General features: G+C 38.4%; 1 protein-coding gene across 3 annotated transcripts in view; it reads right to left on the bottom strand.

Moving 5' to 3' along the window:
- MPP7 (MAGUK p55 scaffold protein 7) overlaps positions 1–25,393 on the bottom strand; it is a 149,401-nt gene extending 124,008 nt beyond the window's left edge. For 2 of the 3 annotated variants that reach the window (XM_057374158.1, XM_057374163.1), the window contains exons 1-2: positions 25,317–25,393; positions 20,760–20,836 (exon numbers count right to left, since the gene is read on the bottom strand). The gene's annotated coding sequence lies outside the window, so the exon portion shown is untranslated. The remainder of the gene's footprint in view (positions 1–20,759; positions 20,837–25,316) is intronic. The other variant, XM_057374159.1, reaches the window with a different exon arrangement.
- Between the last annotated feature and the right edge of the window lie 6 nt (positions 25,394–25,399).

Below are 25,399 nucleotides of genomic sequence, written 5' to 3'. Positions count from 1 at the left end.
AACCTGTATTCTGTGTTAGCATTGAGTTATCTTGCATCTAAGTCCAAATTTTACCATTCTCTGTTTCACAGGTGACCATTCTCTTTTCACACAGCCCAAAATATGGCCCATCTCACTCTTTGTACAGACAATCCATGCTCACTGAGCATAGTTCTGTGAGAAAAAAGAGAGTATTAACTAAAAGGAATTAATGTCTTAAGAAAAAGTAAAGATGTTTCAGGGCAAATAATAATCTAGACATTTATTTTCAAACAAATACTGACAAACTGTTATAAAATCTGGTTATTACAACATTTGATTTACCTAAGYTCTCTGTACTATTCTGTAGTTTTACAGTTCTCATACATTTCCAAAATAATAATTCAAGAGAGCATCACTGTACTTCATCCCCAAATYTGAAGGGAAGGCACAGATGTCCTAGGTCAGGAGTACTGATTAATCCGTACTGCCCCTTTTGAGATGATCTAACATTTAAGGGAACTTTAATGAACACCTATATGTACAACACCACAGTTATGATGAACTTAAGCCTCTGTGGAACAGGGTATTCAGAGGGTATTTGGAATCCAACTTCCAAGGACTCACACTGGAAACTCAAACTCAAGTGTATCTATTTAGCATCATCTCTTGAAAAATTTTAATTACCTAGAAACACTAATTAAAGTGTGATTAAGCTCATTAGAACGCCCCAGCTGCAGAGGCAGGAGCATGATGCAGTTCTCCATTCCAGTTTCCRATGCGTTAACGATTGCCAACCTTCCCTTTCCTGAGACCTCTTCCCACACCTGTAACCCAGCAAACTTTGACAGCAACTGAGATTGAGACATCTGTTCAATGAGCGTGTTGTGTCATGTAGGAGTGTCAAAGCATTTACACAAAATGAACTCAATTAAGCTGTAAGTGCAAATCTCTCAATTTTAAAGYACCTGACAACTGTTCTAGTGATATTCTTTCAAATTTGGTTGTGAAGAAACAGCTTCCTGCAGTCTTAATACAAAATCTACATACATTATCATGGCAACCAATCAACACCTCCATGGCTCATAAACTGAACAAACTGGAGTTTCTGAAATCCTGCACAAATCCTTGTGGCTGGTACTCAGTAAGCAGCAGCAGTCATTTACCACAATGAGGGCACTCCACTTCAACCCCAAAAAACTGGCAATACCGGCTCTGCAACATCCTTATAGGCCTTCTCAGCTCATAGATTTTTGGCAGGCCATGGATGAAAAACCAGCTCAGCAGAATATATGTAACACAGCATAATCTGAAACATAAAAGAGACAAAATTTCTCTGGCCCACTCCTAAACAATACACAGATACTCCAAAACTTTAATATAAGTCTCTCAGTCTCCACAGCTCTCCTTGTACTAGAAAGGAAAATCTTCTCAAACTGAAGGAGAAAATGCAAACTTTTTCCAGTATTTCCAGGAGAGAAGACACAAATCAACCTAACACCAGAGGGAAAGGGAGATGTGTACCAAAGTTTGTTTAAGCACAATAAACTGTGTTGCTTATTTGTTGTCCCCACTCTCAAGAAACCACTCCTTCTTTAAAATACCAGGTCAGAAAAAAGTAGTCATGGACAATCAGCAGAAAGAATGTCACATGTAAAGCCATGAAAGGACCTAAAAAAACAGGGTGAAACTTGCTCTTATTAATCTGCAGGAGGTGCTGGGAGGCTGCCAAGTTAGTTAATCCAAATACACAAACAAGTTAATGATGACCCGAGGGAGCAACACTGGATTTACACATTGGAAGAAACACCATGCAGGAAAATACTAAGAAACTGAATGTACTCTATGCTATTATTTCAAAAGCTCCTTAATTCCCCAGATGGAACCATGTAACAAGAAGAGAAATGGAGGCTCCCCAAGGAATTCTATTGCAGTCCCCATTCCCATCACAGGATGGGAATTTGCAACAGAAACTTCAAGGATGTAAAACAAAGTCCCCTGATTATAAGTGCTTTTGGAATACTCAACCATGCACCTTCTAGGGAGCAAAATTCTTATTATGTTCAAGTTCACATGATGTTTAAGTTCACATCAAGTTCAACAAATACTTTATTTTTTAAATTATCAGAGTGCAAGAGAGAGAAAAAAAATCATGCCCTGTTCTGAGTTTCCATATTTTAATACCAACAGAGGAAGCCTGAATTCTCTAAAAGGAAGGAAATATACTAGTTCACTTTGGGCTTCAGAGATGTGTATGAAAGTATTTTGTTTTCCAGTCAATTGCTGATGTTAAGTAAAAAAAAAAAAAACTGTTATCCTCTCTGAGAAGAGTGAAATTACCCATTTTTAAAAAATATTTCCAAAGTTAACTGTGGGAGAAATAAAAGGCATCACTTCTAATTTCAAAAATAGACAGATCAGTTTACATCCTAAAGATGAGATCAGACAACTTATATAAACATGGGACAGAAAAGTCTACAAATCTACTGACAATTCCTAAAATTGTATCATGTTCCTGTTTGAAATAATCCTATACAATATTTTTTCTCTTTTAAATAATTCTCAAAAAAATCACAAAAAATAACAAATATCTTGACACGTTGCCCCTCCCTACCCCCAAAAAAGGATGACACTTCCCAGTTATCAGAAATGTCTGGTATGAACAGAATCACCCTATGTCTTTTGCTGCTGTGTTCAGCCACACTTGTATGTTCCACTGCATTTTTATTTCACTTTGAAGATGCAATAGAATGAAAAAAAGAATTGATAGTTGTTTCATTATTAATCAAATGTCTCCCCACTAAGGCAATAGCCCTTCTGCAGAATCAGGAAGTTCAGAATGCATTTGCAATAAGAGACTGCATTGAAGGCAGGCTACTCAAAAAGAACACCTAGATTTTTCTGTCAACATAATGTTTATATTGCACTACAATCTCAAGTACACTCTAAAACAAATAAAACACTTTACATAGTGAACAATCACCCTTATAAAATAGACCAAACATTAATTGTTGAAGAGAAGTCACCCTTTTTCCTTCTCATCACTATGTCAGGCATTAAAATACTCCTTTGCTCAATTTAACTCATTGGCATATTTCAGCATTTTGGGGGCTATAACTTTGTGTAGTACTTTAGAAGCAGCGGTCCCAATCTTCTGTATTTCATGYAATTCAGGTAATGCTATAACAAACTTTGCTTTAGCAAAATGTTCTGCTGAGATCCTAAAAAGGTACACATCACCCAGTGAGCCCACAAGACTTTTCCACACTTTCTAAATGTTTTCATCTATGTAGTTTTATTTGGTTGCACAGAGAGACTCAGCTGTCATTCAGCTCAAGTTCATTTGTCACAAATCRGTGGTGATATAATTGGCCTGTAGGAATGAAAATGTCTTAAAACAGTACTTAAAATATTATTTTAGAGAGTGTAAGCCACCCAAACTGTCTAGGTACTCATTAGCCAACACCAAGTCTGAACCGCAGCTAATAAAACAACAATTACTGGTCTTTCTTGGGAATCACCTCTCCCAATGGCCAACACAGAGTGTGTACAGGAGAAAGGCTGAGCAAAACCTTGTCACCCTCTTGCACGCTCAACAGCTGTCTTTTCAGTCCTACCAGGGCAAACTGGAACCCAGGGATAACAGAATTTTCCATTCCGTTCCGCGTGGAAATGCTTGATCTCAAYTGTTCTTAGATCACTTTGAAGTGATACTTTATGGAAAAGGAAGTTTTAAAAAGTAAAACACCAGGGAAAGTAACTGACTTCTATTTTAGTACAAAATTATCAGTATCTAGCATTTGTTTTCAGTTACTTTAATTTCTACTAATCCAGAATGTATCTGCAATCGCTGCCACCACTACTCTGTCTCTATTTTGCTGTTTTTTGATCCACTTGTGAATAATGCRCACGCATACAGAAAGTCATCTTTGTGTCCTCAGTGTGAAAGTAAGTCATTGATAATCTAAAATCATCTGGTGACCCAAGCCCACCAATTCACATTCCCCCACTGCTGGCAAGGCATGACACCACCTTCCTGCTCTTCAGCCAATTTCAATGAGGAGATTAAAAACAGAAACTAAGGAAACAACCCAAACGACTCAATACTTAACCACAGTGACAATCCACAAAGCACAGAAACCTATCTTCAGGAGAGCCAGCACAGAGTATCTACTACACACTGAAAAAGACACAAGTAAAAATTATATCCTCCCCACCAACCAGCAGCACAGCATCCACTTCGGTCAGACTGACTCTGGACTACCACCACTAAAACTGACAGATTTTTAAAGCTCCTTGTTGAACCCATTTTTTCATTTTGACTCTTCACCATATGTTGTGAAAATAAGTTCTATAACTTATGTCAAGTGCAAAGCTTTTTTTTTGCATGGTGTTCAGTAACCCAAATTCTCAGAAATAGTGAATAAATAATTTGCCATTAATTTCCTCCCAGTATTTATAATTATCTTTCATGTCCTCCTTCAAGCACGTCTATTCCAACCCAAAATTAGTTTCTTTAATTCTTCTTCTCCTTTAATGAACACACCATTTCATTACATTCTCCATTACCTCTCTTTTCATTACAGTGTCTAAATATGCCAAAAGATTTAGAAATCCATCAGTCCAAGAAAATAAGAAAATATTCAAGCATTCGCAAAATTTTGGTGGGAAATAATTTTGCCCAGGATTTTGGAAAGAGGCTGTAGATTTTTCAATTTCTATTTTGTCTGGACAGAAGCTCAGAAACCTTGCAGCATTTCAGCAAGCATGTAGGAGGCAGGGCCCAACCTGCCCATACACARTAACTGGGTCACAGAATTCATCACCCATCTCATCATGAGACTTGCAGTGRGTGATGGAACAGGGACACATGCTCTGCTTCTGATTACAAGATGCTGCATTTCTTTTGTCTTTCCTCATCAGGGAAAAAGAATGAATCCACAGCCCTACCACCCTGCTGCAGAGTTATCCTGGTCTCTCRTTTTTTAAAGCCAAGCATTTTCCTTTCACCCAAACCTCAAAAGTAGGCGTTTTCTTCACAGTGCAAGTCAAAAACAACCTTTCATAGTAATGAATGTTAAAAGAAAACAGTGTTTGTAAAGCCTAAGATGTGCATATACACATTTTTCTGGGCTTATCCCAGACAAAAGTGAAACAAAATCACTTACAGCAGGATGAAAGATGGCATCACTTTGCCAACTGCAGTAACTCCAAACTACATATAAAAGTGATCACAATCAGAAAAACTGTAATGTAAATAACATACAGGTTGTCACAATCAATCATCAGCTATGAAATAAACATAGAAACCCCCAGTATTTTAGCATATTGTTTAAGCAGAGATGTCTAATTCAATTTTTCCCAACACATCAGTTGARCATGGCAAAGAAAATGCAATCTCTCTACCTGTAGCTTGTGAACACTTGAGAATGCGACAGCAAAAATAATTTATTACAAAAAGATGTCTCTTCAGAGTACTTTTTATTCATGTCATAACAAAGAAATGGTTATTTGGAAAGAAATCGAGTTCTGACACACATAAGATCTAACTTAAAACCCTAGAGCTACCATTTGACACTTTCTACAAGCTATTTTCCCATTTAGGAAAGAAGATTTTAATGAATTTACATATTAAACCACAACTCTCCATCCCATAATAAAGTCCTTCAAATTCAGTATTTCCTTAAGCTAGTCATTACAAGTTGCACATTACAATCACTTCTTAATTGATCTAAAAATAAATACAATATTGACAAAAATGCTAAGAAACACATTTAAGACAGTAAATTTCTACTGGGAAAGAGAGAAAACCAAGAGATAAAGAATTCAGAATACTCATTAAAATGAAAAATGCCTTCTGCAATTACTCAATAGGAAGCTGAATAAATCTATTCACTGAAATCAGCAAACTGAGTTCGCCTTCTTTTCTCTGAATTCTATAAATATACAGACATCATGGCACAAAATAAGTCTGCMCATGCACTTGGATCCATTTTCATTCTGTTTTCAACTGGAATGTCTCMTCTTTGCCAATTTATTAACGGGGACACAGAAACATGACTGTTTCYGCCTTTCTCTAGATGCATCCTCTTTCAGCTGTCCAACACACTTACCTATGTTAGATTTGTGACCAGTTCCTGTATGAATTGGTAGCTTATACACACTAAAAAAATTAAGAACTAGATATTTTTATATGACTGCTCAAAAACAAATCAGAAAATTCATGTCTTTGGTTTTTGTTTCTTGGGCCTTATATCATCTTAGTTTCTCATACAATCATGTCTTTCTTTATTTTCTCTACACCTGATCAACTTGCTTATTTGAAAAAAGCAAGTTAATTTCCATTTGGAAGTTGTTTGCATTGCTAAAGTAATTACGTTCTATGAAAGGAAACATTCAGGCACTTAAGTCTTTAGCATCTGTAACTAACACTGCAGCTTGAGACTGCAATGATCCCAATACGAAAGATTTGGGTTGGACGCAYTGTGCATTTGGTCAACAATTTTAAGACACCTCCTTCAGATTTTTACTCGCGATTAAGACCTAATTCAATGTTAACAAACTACACATTGCCCACCTTTAAAGAGCTAAAAGGGTTTTAACTGCAATTATGAAACTAAGATAGGTCTACAAGTTACAGTGCAAGGTTACTTGGAACCCAAGGTACCTGCACGCACTAAGCAGTCAGAAGGCAAGCACCCGTCTCTGTGCCCTGACGGAGGGACTGCTCCACACTGCAGATGCAGAGATCTCCTCTCAGCACCCCACTGTAGAAAACAAGTCACTATTATGCCGGAATGAAGCTGCCTTCTGCTTTAGAACACTCTGTGAGAGGAAGCTTCAAGTCATTCACATGAAGATTTGAAGCCAGTCACTAAGGGTGACTGGAGGTGGACCCCTATGTATCAGCAGATTACTGGTGGCTTAATGACAGGCAGGACAGGAGCAAACAAGGRAAGGACTTTGAAGGGAGATCTGGTGCCTGTATGGAACTCACCCAGAAAGAGGGATTCCGCAGAATAAAAAACAGAATGACATGATACAATCAACAGTCTTTCAAATTCTTTGCATTCAAGATCTGTATTCAAGAGAGAAGCACAACCAGATGCTGTGTATTACAAGAAAAGAGACATACACTGCAGCAATTGATAAAAAAGATTATGTTGTATTATTCTGTAAGGAAGAATACATCATACAGATGTTACTACATGATTTGAAATTACTAAGACTTAWATATAGCCTTGACATGATGCTGAATTTGGAAAATATTTTCCTGTTTATAAGCTCAAGTGAGCGACAGAACAATGGCATCATTCACAGAAAACCATGAAAGGACATAAAAGGAATTTTAGAAATGATAACGACATTACGTTATGAATTGTATTATTCAAGAAAGCAATGCGCTTTTTAAAATTAAACAAGTTTCCAATAATTTACTTGAAAACCAGTAATAATACTAATAAAATACTTCCCAATGCAATTTAACACTACTATTTTTTWAAAAGTTGACAATATATATACAGACATTGGAAGCAATGTAAAATTTAATTTATATTTTTGTAATGGATTCAATCATATTTTGAGCTAGTGATGCTATGTCAGAATAATTAATCTTAAAAGGGTAACATATAAAATCCAGTCTTGAACAAATTATTGCGCAATCTGCATCCCAAACACATAAAAAGGTGAAAGTGCCAGTGATGATCCAAGAGAACAACACACAAATAATTCAGCCTTTCTAAATTCAACTTAGGTTTATGCACAAAAATATAATTATAATTATAATTATTAATATTATTATTGCTACTACTCTTTTTTTAGTTTTTCATTGAGCTTAACTACATGGTAAATAAAAAACAAGTGCTTTTAATCCAGTCTAAACTACWATTCATTACCTTCTTTTTCTGCACCCCAACAGATCAACTAATGTAATGCTTTCCTCTGCTATTGTCACTGGTGAGTGGGCAACTGAAAAAATAGGAAGTGGAAGCCCTTCCATTAAAACAATCTTAAAATAGTATCTGTCCAAAAATATCCACTTCAATTTTTAAAAAACCCTAGTGTGTATTACCTTCAGCTAATGATTGATTGAGGAGGATGCCTCTGTAGCTTCTAAGTTAGGACTGACATTTGAACAAGACACACCCAGGCACAAGTATATCAAATGGAAGTAAGCCTGGTTTTCCAAGAAGACAAGAAAGGTACTTCTATCATCACATTAAATTGGGAAGGCAGGTTTTTTCTACTCCATTAATTCCACTGAAAGCAATGTACATTCACAAGAACTTCTAAAACAATGTTCTTCAACTAAAATCACTAGTTCTCCTGCTCCTTTTCTGATAGTTTCAAGTCCTTTTCATTATGGTTATTAGAAGATGAAAGTAATGAACTGTCGTATCAAGGAACACAATCAGTTCTCCCCAAACAACTTCCTCCACAATTAATCTTCTGGAGAATCTGTCATTTCTCAGTGCAAGGTAGAACTTGCACTTGCCCAACTTCTTTAAGATCCCTCTGGATCTCTTGGTCCTTGACAACCATCTACTCCTGCCTTCCCATCCAAGGAGCTGCATACCGTTCATTCTGAGCAGCAATAGAGAGGATTCTCTTCCCCAGTCATCTCCTTGCCTGTATCCTAATAAAGGTACATTCATCTTCTTGACCCCACTTGTCTCTTCCCACTAGAAACAGAACGATGCTCAGATGATCATGGTCTTTTATCTAACCACTCTTCAGAGAAATTAAAGTGTCCAAGGCAGATTTTTTTTCAAGATATTCTTCACACCTAAAGAAAACATTTTGAAACAATATTCTGAAAGACAGCTACGGTATTAGAAAAACAGCTGTGCATCAATAGAATTACCCTTCTTTGCCCATAGCAGTAACTTCCCCAGTACAGATGTTAACTGTTTTTAGTAATTTCAGTGCTATCCAAAAGCACAACTGAACCCAGAAAACTCAGCAACATTCACTGATTGAAGCAGAAAGAAATCTGTGTTTTAACTTTCTAACCCAGAGTACCAGAACAAATGATTGTTGGCTGTGTAATGCAAGCCTTAGCCTAATGTTCATACTTACATCTGCAGTTCTTCAGCTGTCAGACTGAAAAGGAACACCAATAGCTACACAACCCTGCTAAAGCACATTTAAATGCAAATGAGAATCAGCCAATGTGCAGAGGAATAACAAGCTTCTGAAAAAAACCCACTTATCTCAAAAACAAAAATGATGTTCCAGAGTGTTTCAGGCTATTCCTTAAAAGCATTTGAATGGAATATCAGCAGATACCAGCTCATGAAAGAAGATTTAAGTAAAAAGGTATGTGCTAACACTGTAATATTGCTTTCTGATTTCTAAATAAAACTGAAGTAGAAAAGCTTCACTTGAAATATTTAATTAGGCAGGACATGYAAATCTCATATCCAATTTTCTTTCACCAAAACCTCTTTATCCTCAACCTTACAGTAACTTCATTTATTCTTAATATTAACAGGTGCTGTTTTAATTCAGTGCCAGAGACAGGACAGGACATAAGCATAATATTACATTTGGAAACATGAGTGAAATYTGGCAGAAGCTGCCGTGTTGAGGTATCTCAGACACTGCACATGTGCTCCTTGCTGTGAACCGTGCCAGCTATGAAAACTAAACCMCTTTAAGGTAAGATGTCTTGCAGATCAGATGTATGGATTGCCTTTTCTTCATATTCCAGACAACACAGGACACAAAAAACAATACCATAATGGCTATCTGGGCACATACTGCTTCCTTCTGCTTTACAGCCAACCCCTAAAGTGCAATCATACCAATGTTCAACGTGTTTTCTCATTAMTTCTACTTTATAGCACCAGGAATTGTATTTTTAAAGAAGTCATTCATGCATGAAGGCAACCATCATCTCACACTGAGAAGCAGAAGATTTAGGAGATTGGAACTAAAAAAACTAAGTTGACTAAATTTCATTCTATTATAACTTTGTCTAGCTGGAAGCCTAACTTTTGAGGGCTGTCACTCAGGGAACCAAAACAACATAGAAAAATGCAATGAAAAAGTTTGGAATGATTTTGAAGTGTAACAGTAAGTTTCCCAACTAGGTTACCCCCTTATAAGGTCTCCCATTCACTGTAATCTTGCCTTCTTTAACTGAACAGGAATTTTTCTGCAGAAGTGTTATGTCACTACTTAGAAACAAAAAAGAAAAAAAATATTTAACTTTGCAAGTAAATTCACGGTTGGGTTTTCCAGTATAGCCTTCAAACAAATAAGAAAGTATATTTTATTTATTTTAAACCACAACAGCTATAAATTCCCTTTTGTTTTCCTGTATCAAGATTCAAAATCACAATGACTGTCCTTGAAAAAAAAAGAAACATACAAGGGATTTTTTTTTWAAAAAAAGAAAAACTGGAAAACAAATTAAAAAGCCGTGAATTGAAATAACTCAAATTTCGTGCCCAGAAGTGATATGATCAATGACAACTATTACTATTCTGTTTCTTTATTACAGTATCTCAAGTTCTTAAAATTTTTTATGGCCAAACATTAAGTAGAAAACAGTACTCAAGCAATTGCTAAGAATATTAATTCAGAATAAAACAAGATTATTTAGATGTTGATTCTCCAGCTCTTCAGTAGCAGAATCTGCTTTCCTGGAAGAGAAAGAACTGAATCCACACATCAGCCCACAGGACACTTCGCACAGCACTTCCATATCCTCCCTGAGGAAGTTGACCATAGCACTTGGGGACACTGTTCTGTGGTGAGCACGGTGGTGCTGGGTCAATGGTTGGACKCAATGATCACAGAGGTCTTTTCTAACCTTACCAACTCAGTGATTCTGTAACACAGTCAGAAATRCACGTTGATGTACTGAAGAGAGGGGGCAAGAAGGTCTGAACCTGCAGTCTGGTGGTTCGATCCCTTACCTACACACGAACCATTGGCTTATGGCACTCTGGGAAGAAGAGAAAAATGTGGGCTTGAAATCCTTCTGGTTGAGAAGGACCTAGGAACAGGCCCCCTACTTCTTGGATTCATCAGCTAATTAACTGCTAGTCTACTACAAATAAGTACCAAAGCATCTTCCTAAGAGAAAACTGCCGAAAGGGGTATAGGATTTATTTTCTGATAAATGTTAAGGGTCATGTGAATGTCTAAGGTATACCCTGATTTCCTACCAACCAGCTTCACTGTACCAATGCTCCACGTAACAGATTTCAAATTCTATTCAGGAAATCAGAACCTCATCATCATATGGTACTTAGATGCCTGCCTCCATACTTTYTTAGCCAGACTTCATGATTATGAGCTGCTGTGTTAAACATTACAATGCTTATGTTCTTTGTTAAACCTGGGATATAAAAGCTTTGACTGCATTCTAAACAGTATTTGCTTTACTTTTTCCAACACAACAGCCTATAGGATTTTAAATGGCAAGAGAGTAGGTCAGGTCTTCCTACTTAAGATTTTTTTTTTTTTTTAATTTTGTAGCTAAATTCTGAAAAATGTGTCTGCCTTTTACATCTTTCATTARTATCTTTTGAATATCAATGTCTGAAGAGCATACTGATTTACTGAGAGACTTACAAGTGGCAACTGTCTATAAATATTAGTCAGAAAAATATTTAAACATAATTGCAGTTTTTGATTCCTTTGTAACAGGTCTGATATATCTTTGATCACATATTTTAGAAGTCATTAAGAATTTGTCTGTGCACAGATCGGCCACAAAATGCTGATCTGAACATTTAACAGCCTAAGGAAAAACACAAAAAATACAAAATGGAACCCATGCACTTGAAGCAATCAAACATCTGTCTGCCTTTCAACACCGCTTTCATTCAGGACTGCTGGCATTCCTAAAACAGAGGATATACCACAAGTCCCTACTGAATGAACAATCTTGCCACTCAAAGACAATTTTCAGAGAGTTTAAAATACAAAATTTTTCTCTTYGTGTTTCTGTTGGTGCACTGCAATAACAAGGAAGCTACTATTCACTTCTTTTATCAGCAATAGTACAAAGAATAAGACACACCCTTCTCAGGGAACTGGAAAAACCTGCTACGTGAACGCTGAAAAATCTCCAACTACCCATTCCTTCATTTTGCTCTACTTTCAACAGAACTGAGGGAGGCTGCAAGGACTTGGCCTTAGCCTAACAAAAATAAAGCTGAGCAGAAGAGAAAGGTCTGTGTATAAACACACGGAAATAATTATACAACAGTAAGAAAAACCTATTTAAAATAAAAGGACAATCTTGGCACAAGATCGTTACCAACTGATGATGGTAAAATAAATTTAGGTTGAACACTGTAAGCAGCTTTATCATGTTGAGGAATTTAGCACTGGAAGAGGCTTCCAATTAAAACAGTGRAGGGAAAAGGCTCAGCTGCTTTCAAGACAGCGCTCCATATGTCTATGTCTGTATGACATAAAGCCTACAAGAGCATGAAAATAAACTTGATGAATAGGCAGGTCTTTTCCTGTCCCACGTTCCTAAGAGAACAATAACTGTCAAGCAAATAACATCATTCTGATACAACTCTAAGATATAACCATCTGTCAGGCAATACCCCAGAATAATTATACCACAGAAAGCAAGAACAGATATTAATACCACAGCAGGACAAACTTTGCCAAGAATAAACTTCAGACAGCATCTTTTCATAAAATGTCTTAGACCCATAACCTCACCTCTCATAATTTCATGTTGCCTCTGCAGAAAGCACACCTCTCACGCAATACTCACAAATCTGAAAGAGCTCAGGTTATTTGGTCTCTATGCAACCAGTCCTATGATCCGCACCCCCAGCATTCTGCAGACACACAGCAGATCATCTTACCCCAAACAATATGACATCTASTATGCTCAACGGGCTCTTTATTTGCTACAATCCTTACTATCTTCATCTCAGGCAGGAGGAGTCAAAAACAGCTTTCCCTTTGAAAGACTCGAATCGCCACTTTTGCCCTCATAGCATTAACCAGAAAAACTACAGCAATCATGAAAGCCCTAAGACAACTGGTTAGAAACAAACAGYCCCAGGAGTAACACATTCTATTACACTAACCTTTATAATTTGAAAGAGCAGACAATCTTTCAGGCATACTGGCCTTTCAACTTGCTTAACATCCAAAGATATATTCCTATTCCTTGCAAAACTATTGTGGTTAAACCCATGGAAAAGTCTTTTCAGAACAAGAACAAAACTTGTGTCTGAGCTGTACAGTTTATGTAAATTAATCTCAATTTGTGTTTTTTTAGCTTTATTCTCTTAGTGAAGCACAGAGCATGGTAGCTGCAAGACAGCACTACAATCCATTTTCAGTTTGTTTATTTCATACCACAGCATTTTCCAACCATTTTAGTTCATCTGCTCATAATAGAATACCAGGGCTTCTTAACCCTGTCATCAAAACAATATACACTCTTTTATTCACTATGAGAGCTTACAGATCTGATTTACAGTATATTCTAGACATATTGCTGTGTAATTGAGACAGGTTTGAAAAAAGGTGTGGTGAAAGGTACCACAAAAGGCTTCCCATTAGCCCTGCTGAGAATAAGCAGACACATTTTACTTGACCTACCCTAGTAATCTCAGCACACTGATCCTTAGCAGCAGATGCCAAGCTCAAACAACTCCTTTCAAATCTTTGTTGCAACTCCACCTCAAGTCTTTGATCATTTTTCATCTGCAAGTAACAAACTGATTTCAGCTTCTTGGCCTCTCTACAGCCTCCTCATAATCCACCAGCTGATCTCGCTTGTACCACGAAGTGGGAATACTCATCTCAACTTTAGCTGCATTTCTTTCCACATACAGAAAGGGATATATTGGATACAACAAAGATAAACTTCAGTTAACTGTTTGTGAACAGTTTTGATTATTCTGCCATAGCATTAGATTGCTATACAATATAATATGTATGTCCTCTGACAATTACATTTTGACAATCAGCAGTCTGACACAAAAGTAGGTAAATTGTAGGATGAAATCTACTTGAACTGGTTATCATTCCTCTAAATATTATAAAATTGTAAATACACTAATTGTTTGAAGTGTTATTAATTTTTGGAGAAACCTCAAACTGGAATAAAATTAGCAAGGGTATTTTGTATCACAAAAGGTCTTTCCCTTAAAGTAACCATTAAAAAAGGCAACTGAACTCTTCAGAAAGTCTGCAAGCACTGCAAAGCATTTAAAACAAAAAGATGTCTATCCAAAACTAATTCAGAACACTCAGAAAACATGCAAATTTTAAGAATTGCGCCCATCTAAAAATACTCTTGCTTTGTGTCTTCTGCTTCTTCCAAGCTGCACTCACAAATAATTCACAGAATTCCCTTAGAAATATTCTGATTACTCTCCTACACCCACTCCTGGCCAGTTTCCAGGCATCCCAAATTATTGTGCTATGTCACTGAAACAAATGCAAAGGAATGCTGTGTCCCCAAGTAGCACACCCATTTTTAGTATATTATTTTGAAACAATACTTTCTGAAATACTATCTTGAAAATATGAGTAGAGGATCTCAGCATCTCAGGTATAGTTGTTTATGCTAGGCCTCAGACTGATAAAGTCACACAAAATTGCAGTTTTTGTTGGCAAGGTTCCTCTTTCTTCATTTATATTTAATTCCAAGTTTGTAAAACTACACAGGACATTCTGGGAGATGGCTCAATCCATTCCAAGTCATAAGCCMAAGACTCCCATGAAAATAAATCAGATGAGGAACCCTTTGATAAGACATCATCAGCAGAGAAATCTGCCTCATATTGACTGCCAGAACACAGCCCAGTTTAGCTACATGGAGGAAACGTCTCAGCATCACTTAAGGAACTACTACAAGGAGAAGTCCAAGCCAGCCTGACARTACTGTTTGTCCTCTCTTCAGCACTGTCTAACAAAGAAAAGGAAACACAGAACAAACACTATGTCCYATGACAATGCAACTTACTGACTGGGAACCACTCACCTTGGCAGTGGTTCAATTCATCAATTCATGTCAGGGCTGAAGCCAGTTCCTTACCTGGTGACCGAATAACCCCTAAGAAAGAGGCTCTTATTTAAATATTTTACCATCCATCTTTTGTTTCCTGTAGGAAAAGGAGATTCCTGTAGGATCCAGTGGATTAAATGAGCTTTTCCTTTAGATTTACTATTTCCAGGACTACAACTCTGTTCCCTTCCAGCAGAAGTTCAGGAAAAAATTCACCTGAAATGTGCTGATTCTACTAAAAGAATGGCAAGGATCTGACATTTTSCTTTCTTCACCTCATCACTCCTTGCTTTCTTCCCTGGCCTGAGAAAGATGTCACTAAAGAGGAAGGTGGGGAACACTCATTAGTGAGTAAGGTTTGACACAATCATCACTTGAAASTCAAGGTCAAATGTTTCCCTTGGTAACAGCTACAGATGCACACATATAGCCACACACATTCAGTCTCCTTGCAGTRTGGACTGTCTAGTATTTAAATACATACATCATGAAAGAATTTTTATGTATAGTAGATGTGCATATGAGAAAGAGTTTATGCATAAAAACACCCAACCCTCCTGAAAAATAATTATTTAACGACAAAGAAGAGAAAATATGTAGTTTCCCATGCGTTTGCAACTTCTAGTTCCTAGATTTGTGAGTCAATTGGCAACATGTAAACACTGGATTTTGGATTACCTTTCCTATTATAACACAGTAAAAAAATCAGAAGATTTAGCACAAGGTAATTAGCATAAGGCTTTCAGTCAGGCTGTGGCATGTTCTTACTTCTCCACTGGGAAGGCAGGCTATGTGTGCCTGTCACACACACCCATATCAAATCTCCTATCTCTAGTCAAGCATTCAGGTGGGGAGATAACATCTTGGCATACTACTCAAGAATGAGTTTTCAAGAAGAAAAGGTCATATTATTATTTACTAAGTCAGAACGATATATTATTTAATGACTCTAAAGAGTGTTCCAAGAACCACAGAGAGATTMATTTCTTTCTAAAGGCAGCAAAATATATACGGAGAAAGATATATATTCTCCTAATTTCCACTATTCAGGGATGATATAAGGAACAACAGAATTAACAGTTGTTAAGGCAGAATCCAAAGCTAGCACTGCTTGAAAGAGGAAGAAGGTGACCCTATGCTTTTCATTCATGTGTGATGACTAGCACATGGACCATAAGGCCTGCACTAATTAGATGGCACACAGGAAAGGTTTAGCCCTTTGCTCACTGTCCTCTCAAATGCACACCTAAAAATAGGAAAATCAGTATTTGAATTTGACCTGCCAGTGAATGAGAAGCACCCCAGTGCAAGGACAGGGATGAAGATGTCTGGCCTCTGTGGTAAGGACACTGTCCTTGCAGCCTGGGAGCCAGRAGCAACAGAAGTCTGCTGGAATCCTGCCGACAGAGCACAGCTACTCCAACCACGCCTGTGCAGGCACTGGAAGAAAGACACACTCTTATTTTTATCCCACTGCTGTGAGACCTTATGAGCTGCAAATTAGCAGCTAAACAAATGTCTAACCGCAAGTATCACACACAACATGAGACTTGCTTTTAGACARCTGAGGATAACTGAACTTATTACTTAGATCTTTACAATGTGGGCAAATATAAGAAATCTCAATTAAAATATGTACCTGCTCTGACACAGTAGAAACTGTTAATACAAACACACTGAGCRGACACAGAAGGTCCAATTACTTAATAGCTCCCTGTCACTATTAGTCTTAGACCATATTAATGTGTACGCATTTTTTTTCCCAGGAACCTGGAGATACTCCACCCATATTACCAAGATGGTGGGTTTCTTCATAGAACCATGGAATGATTTGGGTTGGAACAGACCTGAAAGATCACCTAGTTCCAACCCCACTGCTGAGGGCAGGGATACCTCCACCAGATCAGGTTATTTAAAACCTCATCTGACTCAGCCTTGAATACTGCCAGGGATGGGGCATMCACAACTTTTGTTTTTCCTTCCTGCCATATCCACCATCCTAACTGACCAGTTTGTGAAAACATACAATGCACCTGCTGGCACTATGTGCCATTCTAGACTCTCACCTGTGATGATAGCAGGTTTGTTTTAACTAGCTGCAGTGTTCTGATAAGTAATGCATGTGTCTATTGAAYTGATACATACATTTTAAATATTAATGCCATATCAAAGCTAAATGAAAACTTCAGAGAAGACAGAGTAAGTGATTTAACAAGGTGGGACAYTTAACTCCCTCATGTAAGTAAGCAGCACTTAAAATGGTGATTTCAGTCCTTGGAGAAAGAAACCAGAATGCCTTTTGTTTTCTTTCAAGCGTAATTGCCGTCACCCATAGGAAGTGAAAACAGCTATCTGCAATTCATTAAATAGTGTGGTAAAACTGGAAGTATGAGGAGTAAAATATAAATTCAACATTAATGAAGTGACATTCACTCAACAGCCATCAGCAATTACACACGTCCACCTACACAACAAAGGTACAGAATTGTGTTACAATTGCTGGCTGCCTCTACTCACAGAGCAGTTAACCASAGTATTTGCCTAAACCTACCTTCCTACAGGACGCTCAGTTTTGGWTGGTAAGAAAAAGCTAACAGCACCTTTGGTTTGTAGAGCCAGAAATGAGCCACTGGTACAGAGTTACTGGTTGAGATGACCCATCTTCATATTACACATGTTGGTTATGTATCCCTGCACTTTTTCCAGTCATTTAAGGTGATGATAACCAACTAGCAATGATTCAGGTCACACACACTCCACACAACACTTCTCCAAATATGAAAAGAAAAAAGAGAATTTGGCAAAGTTTCCTACATTCCCTTGGTATTCTATGACTTATTAAACAGAATTAGTAGATCAGCCAGTTTCTACTATGAGAAAAGATTCCTGAATTTGCAAACCTTTCCTAACAGGTATTCCTTAAGAATCCTTAAGGAATGTGTGCAACATGTGGGTCTGTTTTTTACAAAATCCAAATATTTGTCATATTAATGCCTGCACATGACTTTCCAAATCAGCTATCTAGAAAACAAATATGTTTTATAACTCTCCTAGAATACCCTTCCATACCTAAAATATTTAAACTCTTCTGCCACAACCATGTCAGCTGAAGAGTCTTCTTTTCAGACAAATTTCTGTATTGGTTTCTAATACCCTTCTGTTCCATCCCAAGYTTTTTTCCCTTTGGAAATGCAGGTATTTAATAGTCTTGATGTATCAGTGTGAATAAGTTCCATAAAAAGCTCTAATGAAAGGGAGTCTTCAGTATCTTCATTAAGTAAAAAATGTACATGTCATGAAATCATACAGGAGTCAAAATAACATTTAATACAGTACATAGTGCTGGAAAACAGTTTCCATAGCTTCTGGGAAGCAAAAGCCTTTACAGCAGGCACAATAAAGAATTCAGCTGTTCTCTAGTCATCATTTTGGTCGTTTGACTCCCAGTAAGTCACTTGTAACTTGTCCCTCTTAATTTCCTTCCTTCAGTAACTGCCTTGTGTATCTTTCCCTCTGTGGCACTGCCAGCAAAATGTTGCACATCTAATTACCCAGGATGACATTTTCCTCCACTGTTCCAGTCCAGAAATCTGCTATTTCTAGATACTGAGTTTCTGCCTCAGTCTAGCCGCCAGCATGCCCACCATGCACTAGAAGCAGCATCTTCCAGCATTCTAAACAGAGACTAGAACAGCATTCAACCATGTGCATTTGCAAGTTTTAGTGATGGTTCTAAACAAAGGAAAACATCTGTCATTTCCACACTCAGTCAAAAAATGTGTTTGCTGGACAACTGACTTCTATCTTGCCTCAGAACTCAGCTGCTGCACATGATTCTTGCTCTCCATTTTAACCATCAAGATTTCTTAAAGCCAGCCAGTCTTTCCTGGGAAGCACCCAGGGTGTCGTGCCAGGTCCCACGGCGCAGACACATGACTCTCACAGCAGTCAGATGAGGGACCAAAGGCACCCTTCAGCACTTTTCTCAAAGCATGCCATTCACAGTTTTATCCTCTGAGGTTTGCTTGCCATTTCAATACCCTTGCTCAGACTGGTGGAAGCAGCTGGAAGGTGGACCAAGTCACTGTCTGTATCTTATTTCAAACACTCGATGAGCTTCCAAAGCAGGGAGTCATGCAGTGCAGCTCAAGCAGGACCCTTTCAGATTTGTTGGGCTGTAGTTCTTGTAGTGTCATCGTAATACCAAGACAAAGTTTCTAGCACGTATCATTTTTATGTCATTAAAGTCACAGATTTGGATCCTTGGAGGAGGAACTAATCTTTGAATAAGAAGCCTACAAGCTTTATGGTACAGACGGGATTGTCCTATCCCCAAAGGAAATKAAATGTTCAGACTGAAGTTACAGGTTAGCTCGATGTGTACTGGAGTTAACACAGCTTTACTGAATTAGTTAATCTTGGAGACCAGGAAGCAAAAGGCTCCTTTCAGGGTCTCTGGGATTCCCAGATGGCAAGAGAGCAGCAGCAATGCGAGGACAGGGTGTGCCCCAGGCAAAGCAGCTAACAAAGGGCTGCTGTTTGTCCTGGGGGGAGCAGCACTAACCGCCTTGGGCTGGTAAGAGGGGAAGCGTGAGAGGAGAAGCAAGGATTTTTAGAYATGATTTAGAGATTTCACACCTTTTGTTAAACTGTAGCCTTCATTCACCTTAACTAGGCAGCAAGCTGCTCTATGAGGTTGGTTTTGGTCACTTCTCCAGCCCTGCTAGTTTCAAGATGATGCAGCTTTGGCATTCCCCCTTCCACATGAACATGTCACAATGCAATCCTAACACAAAAGTTAACTGTGTTCACAGCTTCCCAAATGACCCAGATTACAATGAGATAATTAACTGCTCATGAACAGCTATTCATTGAAAATGTCTTTAACAGTATCTATTAAGCCATTGAAAATCTTCATTACTATATCTGTTAAACCTCTGAAGAAATTCAGAACTATTTCTTTAGATTCAGAATTAGATCAGATTTAGTTCTCTTTTGCAGCTCTTCTGGACTGTGATAAATAAGCAAGGCTTTTTATCAGCTGAACTTGCAAGGTGTTTTCTAAAAACACACAAAAAACYCTCTCCATATGCCAGTTGAAGCTTCTGATTTGGTCATATCGAATGTGTRAAATAAATATACTTCGCTCTCATTTATAATGAGCAATGTCAAGTCTGTTTCTTTAGATAGCATTCATGGCATACTGTCTGTGAAACAGACAAATGCAGCTCTGCATTTCAGACCTGAAACKACTTTGTTCCTCTCAGAACAGTTTCACTGGCTAAACTAAGCTCAACCCACCAAACAACACATTATGAAAGCAATAAAGGTTTTCTATGCTCTTTTTACAAATGGATGTGTATGTTTTCAAGCTATGAGACACAATTAGTAGCTCTGAAGCAGTTTTACTCTACTCCTAAACTTGTCCCAGTTTATAAATGCAGCATGTTTCATGGTCAGTCCTCACTAACTGTTGGCTGTGTTTGCAAAACTTCCCTGTTTTTTTTAAACTTCTACTATCATACATGATGAAATAAGAAAATTGAGTCACTCGAGTTAAAAAASAGGCTGTCTTTGCAAGACAATAAAGCACACACAATTAGACACCACACAAGACTAACAACACAAAACGGTACAACACTTTCACAGCTTTATTTATTTACCCTAAGCACAATATGAAATTAGTCTTGGTCTTTAATGCTAATCCACACGTRTCTCAGGACTGTAGAAAACAAGAATAGCCCAGTTCACTACTACAGAACAATGAGCAAGAGTCATCACAAGGGAGTCCTACCTGAATAACTGTYTTCACTTCAACAGAGGCTTAAGAAAACACATTTTCCAGATTGTCAAACTGAGACTATATGGAGTCTGAAAGAGAAGGGAAAGAGTAATAGTAATATGACATTCTAGTCAGTATTTGAAATACCAAATATTTTCTTTTTTTTCATTCTAAATGTTAGAAGAATAAATTTAAAATAGCTAACTTCCAAATATCTGATTCTCTATGAAGCCTTGCAGAAACAAAAGTCAAAAGACTTATTTTAGCTGGGGGGAGAGAGGATTTCAAATTGCATATTTGTTCTGCTTCCTCACCTAACCTAGATAAATCAGTCTTAAARTGATCATTAAGCAAAATAATAATTTCAAAATGTGTGCAGGTAAGCTTTATCTAACATATAAACATCTGTAAGACTTCAGATTATATATCTGAATATATATTATATATCTGATTATATATCTGCTCATTTTATACATGAACAATATGCAAGTTTCTGGTGTAAGCCTTCTACCACGGCACTGAATGTGTCCACATTAAAAAGCCCTTAAGCACTCGTGACTTCTTGCCTGTAGTAAAGATGCTCATTTCTTTGCTTCATGACAGCTAATTACTCTGTTCTGAAAGTCAGCAATAAACTCCAGACCATAAGTAGCTGTGCAAACCAACATTCAGCAAATGTCAACACTCCATTATGCACTGCCTACTCCTCCTACAAACTGAGAACACCCCACGTCTCCTCTTGGCAATAAACTGCACAAGCAGAGCAGCAGACCATGGAATACATGTGGGGAAAGGACATGGCAGCCCTGGTGCATGTATGGCAAGCACCTGACAGTGAAAACAGGGTCAAGGCATGCCTACTCCTTCTGTGTTCATATGTCACCATTTCCTCTGCACACTGCAAACTACAGTGCTCGTATCTCCAATTTATATTATATTATATATGACTCTCCTTTAATATAGTTTGTAGTTACAGTTTATGGACTGATTTAACAATTATCTTAAAATACTGATGTCACTGAGGATATAAGCAATGAGTTCATTTTGTGAGCTTTTTGCTGCAGGCTTATTACATCACTGACCAAAAAAAAAAATGTTGGCTACTGTAGCAAGATGTGATCCCAAGAGATTAAAAATACTGAAAACCCTTTCATATTAGCAGCTCATCTTTTCTTCAGAGCTCACAACTGGGAGATAAGATTGATTCTAGCCATGATTCATAATGTAGATTAATCAACCATTTTCAGGACACAACCTGGTGTCCCAAAGACTAGTATGCTTAATGCTACTGCTTAAGGACACATGGAATCTGTTAGCCTAACAAAGTGAGGGGAAAATTCAAGTTGTGCTCTTGGTAGTTAAGCGTAACAAAAGCATATATTCAAGAATATCAAAGTGCATATTCAGACATGCCTCATTATTTTATTTCTGCTGATTTCCCCCTAAATGCAAGACTGTCAGCTAAAATAAAGAGCATGYGAATGTATCTGTCATTTATTGCTGTCTTTGAAAACCCATTTGTGACAAAGAACTTTACTGAGTACCTTGTTGTAATGCTCAAAAATGGTTCAGTAAAATACAAAAAAGTGGCATCAGAGTTGTTCTCAGAYCTGCCATATGGCCAACATGACATGGGACAGAGCTAGTGGTCTGGGCTGTCAAGGGCTTTTAAGGATACTGCAGTGCAAAAGTTATTTGAAGTGTCTTAAGTAATGTTTGTGCCCTGTCTATTTCTGTAATAGAGGTCAAGGTACTGTATTAGATAACTATATGATATCACTTGTCATAGAAATGCCCACAGTCCACTGAAAGCAGGTATAAATAAATCCAGCTATATTGTTATACTTCTAAGACTAAAATTAAGAGGACACAATTCAATATACTCCATCTTTTACTTAACAAACAAAAACCAGCAGCAAGCAGATGAGGTCGGGAAGAATATACATACCACAGCCTGGGATTAAACTGCATTAGCACAACTATGTGGAAAGCTTTCATCACTCCTACACATAATTCATGTAGTTCTAGATGGTCAAACTTGCTTAACTCACTGCAACAACTTTCTAAAAGATACTCTAGAAGGCAACTAACACTGTGTTAGCAGCAAGACTGGATTTTTTCCTGCTTTTACTCATTATCATAGCAAGTTCCACAGTAAAACTTAACACAGAAGAACCAGTTTGGATGGAAGATACTACAGAACAAGTTTTTATAGATCCCTTCTGCTTCCTTCCATATGCTAGAGATAAATGAAAGGCTCATGTGTGGCCCAGGTACTTGCCACCCAAAAAGGGGAGATTCAGTGCATGAAAGCAGAGGGTGGAGTTTCAATGAAAGGCAACATTGCATCATCGGAAGATGGGAGCTGTGGCAGATTTAACATCATCTTCGTGAGAAGCACAGCACTCCCACAAGGCACTCAGGAAAGGACTGCAAGTTGCCACTTCRAAAATATACTTGTGATCATTTCCTATCAGGTGTTGGGATGTCCTAAAAATGTTAACAAAAATGCAAATAAACTTTCAAAGTAATAGTACATTCCTTAGCAAGCTTTTTTTGTACCTGGTATTGACTTCTTTACCGTACTCTTAAAAACTTTCAGCTCTGACACCTGCCTAATTTAAAATTTAACTTCTTAATGACATGCTCCTACACAGAAAACATTTTATTACAAACACAAAACCGCAATATTAACTCAGGTTCAAGGTCCATCTGACACACTATCCTGTTTCTAATAAGTACTGCTAGTGGATGCCTGAAGAAGAGAACAAGAATACAGTAAACATATAGCAACCATTCCTTGATGTACTTTGCCGGTTGACTGCAATCCAAAGCTCTGGGATTTCCTGTCTCCTTTTAAGTGTACACATGTAAATATAAAAACATTTGCAATGAAATCCAAAGATATTCAATGTCTGAAATAATTTCAATCAGCTCTTCAGTGCTTAGATTACTGCTTTACTCCTTTTCATACAGATGAACTGGCACAGTTGAAACTGATGACTCTCATTCACTCATTTCCTAGCTCTGCACAATTAAATKGCAAACCCTAAATTAACTGTTGCTTTAAGATAGCTTTTAGAAGCTACATGCAATCACACACCCTGAATGCAAAAAATCTTACTCAATCCAAATAGTGATATCTAGCAAAATCCTAATGTTAATTCTAAGTGAGATTACAGATTTGATCATCCACCTCAATTAAGGACAAACAATACTTTCAGCAAGTGAATAACCTAGTAGTAAATTAAGTAAGCTAATTCTGTAAATATGGCCAAGATATAAACATCACTGCATAAAAGGGACCGGAAGCATGACAAGCCTGCATACTAACATTCTAATTACTGTATTTTAAAATTAGCATCCACAAAACAACATGCCTCATTAAAATGGGGCTCTTGATCGAAATAAACCAAAAATAAGAATCCTAGACCTCATGCAAAAAAACTAACTGTAAAAACTAAATTCTGAATTTAGGTAACAAAGATAGCCATGAGGTCTAATGATGCTGATCACCACTGTCCAGACTGTTCAGTCTTCTTCAAAGGGAAGAATTCTGGTGCTGGGTGATATGGTTTAGTGCTTTAGTGGTTACGGTGATAGTGTTGATGGATTCAAAGTTGGACTTGATTTTAAAGGTCTCTTCCAACCTTGCCAACTCTCTCCTTCTGTGATCACTGAAAGCTATTGCTCCTGAAGTTATTCTACAGTTTATTTAGAAGGAAGGAAAGGCAAAGATGTGGGAAGTTGTTTAAGGAATCAAATAAATGAAAAAAAATCTGGAAACGCATAAAGGCAGGCTATAAATACAGATAAAATAAATGAAGCTAGGAATTCAGAAGTGAAAGTACACAAATAGCATGCAAAGGCACYTACTACTCTTCCCAGCTCTTACATTAAAGATAATCTACGTTCTCCACATGCAACACGCCAAATTAATATGTATTTATTGCTCCACGCAGATTAAATGTAGGCATTAACAGGCGCTGGCTTCACAGGTGAATTAAGTTATTACCAGCCAATTCATAAAAAACGCCTCCCGTTYCCGATACCCCATAAATTGAAGTTGATAGGTCTCCAGAGCCCGGCTGCGCAGCCCGATGTCCCTTAATGGCTCAGTCACATCCATTACTTGCCAGAACGAGCTCTGCGCAACGAATCCCGGCAGCCCGGCAGGTTTTAAAAGCCGGAGCACTCGCCGTGATTAGATCCACCGTGAGCTCCCCCGCCCGCTCCGACACGGCTGGCCCTGCCCGCGGGGGGGGTTCCCGGCACCCGGCGCTGCCCTCACGGAGCCGCCCGCCCGAAGCAGCCCCGCGGGCAGGGGCGCGGCTCCCGGGGGGCTCCCCGGGGAGGCGGCGGCGGGGGGCGGGGGCCATCTTGGAACCGGCGCCCCTCCGCGCCCCCGGGACCGAAGGGCCACAGCCCGGCACCTGCCGCATCCCCTCGCTCGCCAGCCGACCCCTCCCGCGGGAAATCCCTCCGGCACTCCGCAGCCCCGCGGGCGCCTCGGAGCCCCCGCCACGACCCTCCCCAGCTTGCAGACCCCCGCGGGGCTGCGGCTCGTACCTGCGGCCGGGCCTGACGGGCGGGCGCGGCTCAGCTCCGTCTACCCGCGGCTCCGCTCGCCCCGGCTCCGCATCGCCGCCGCC

This window comes from Malurus melanocephalus, unplaced genomic scaffold (assembly GCF_030028575.1).
Source record: "Malurus melanocephalus ecotype Western Australia unplaced genomic scaffold, MMel_1.1 scaffold_218, whole genome shotgun sequence".
NCBI lineage: Eukaryota > Metazoa > Chordata > Aves > Passeriformes > Maluridae > Malurus > Malurus melanocephalus.
This window is presented reverse-complemented; position numbering and strand designations above follow the sequence as displayed.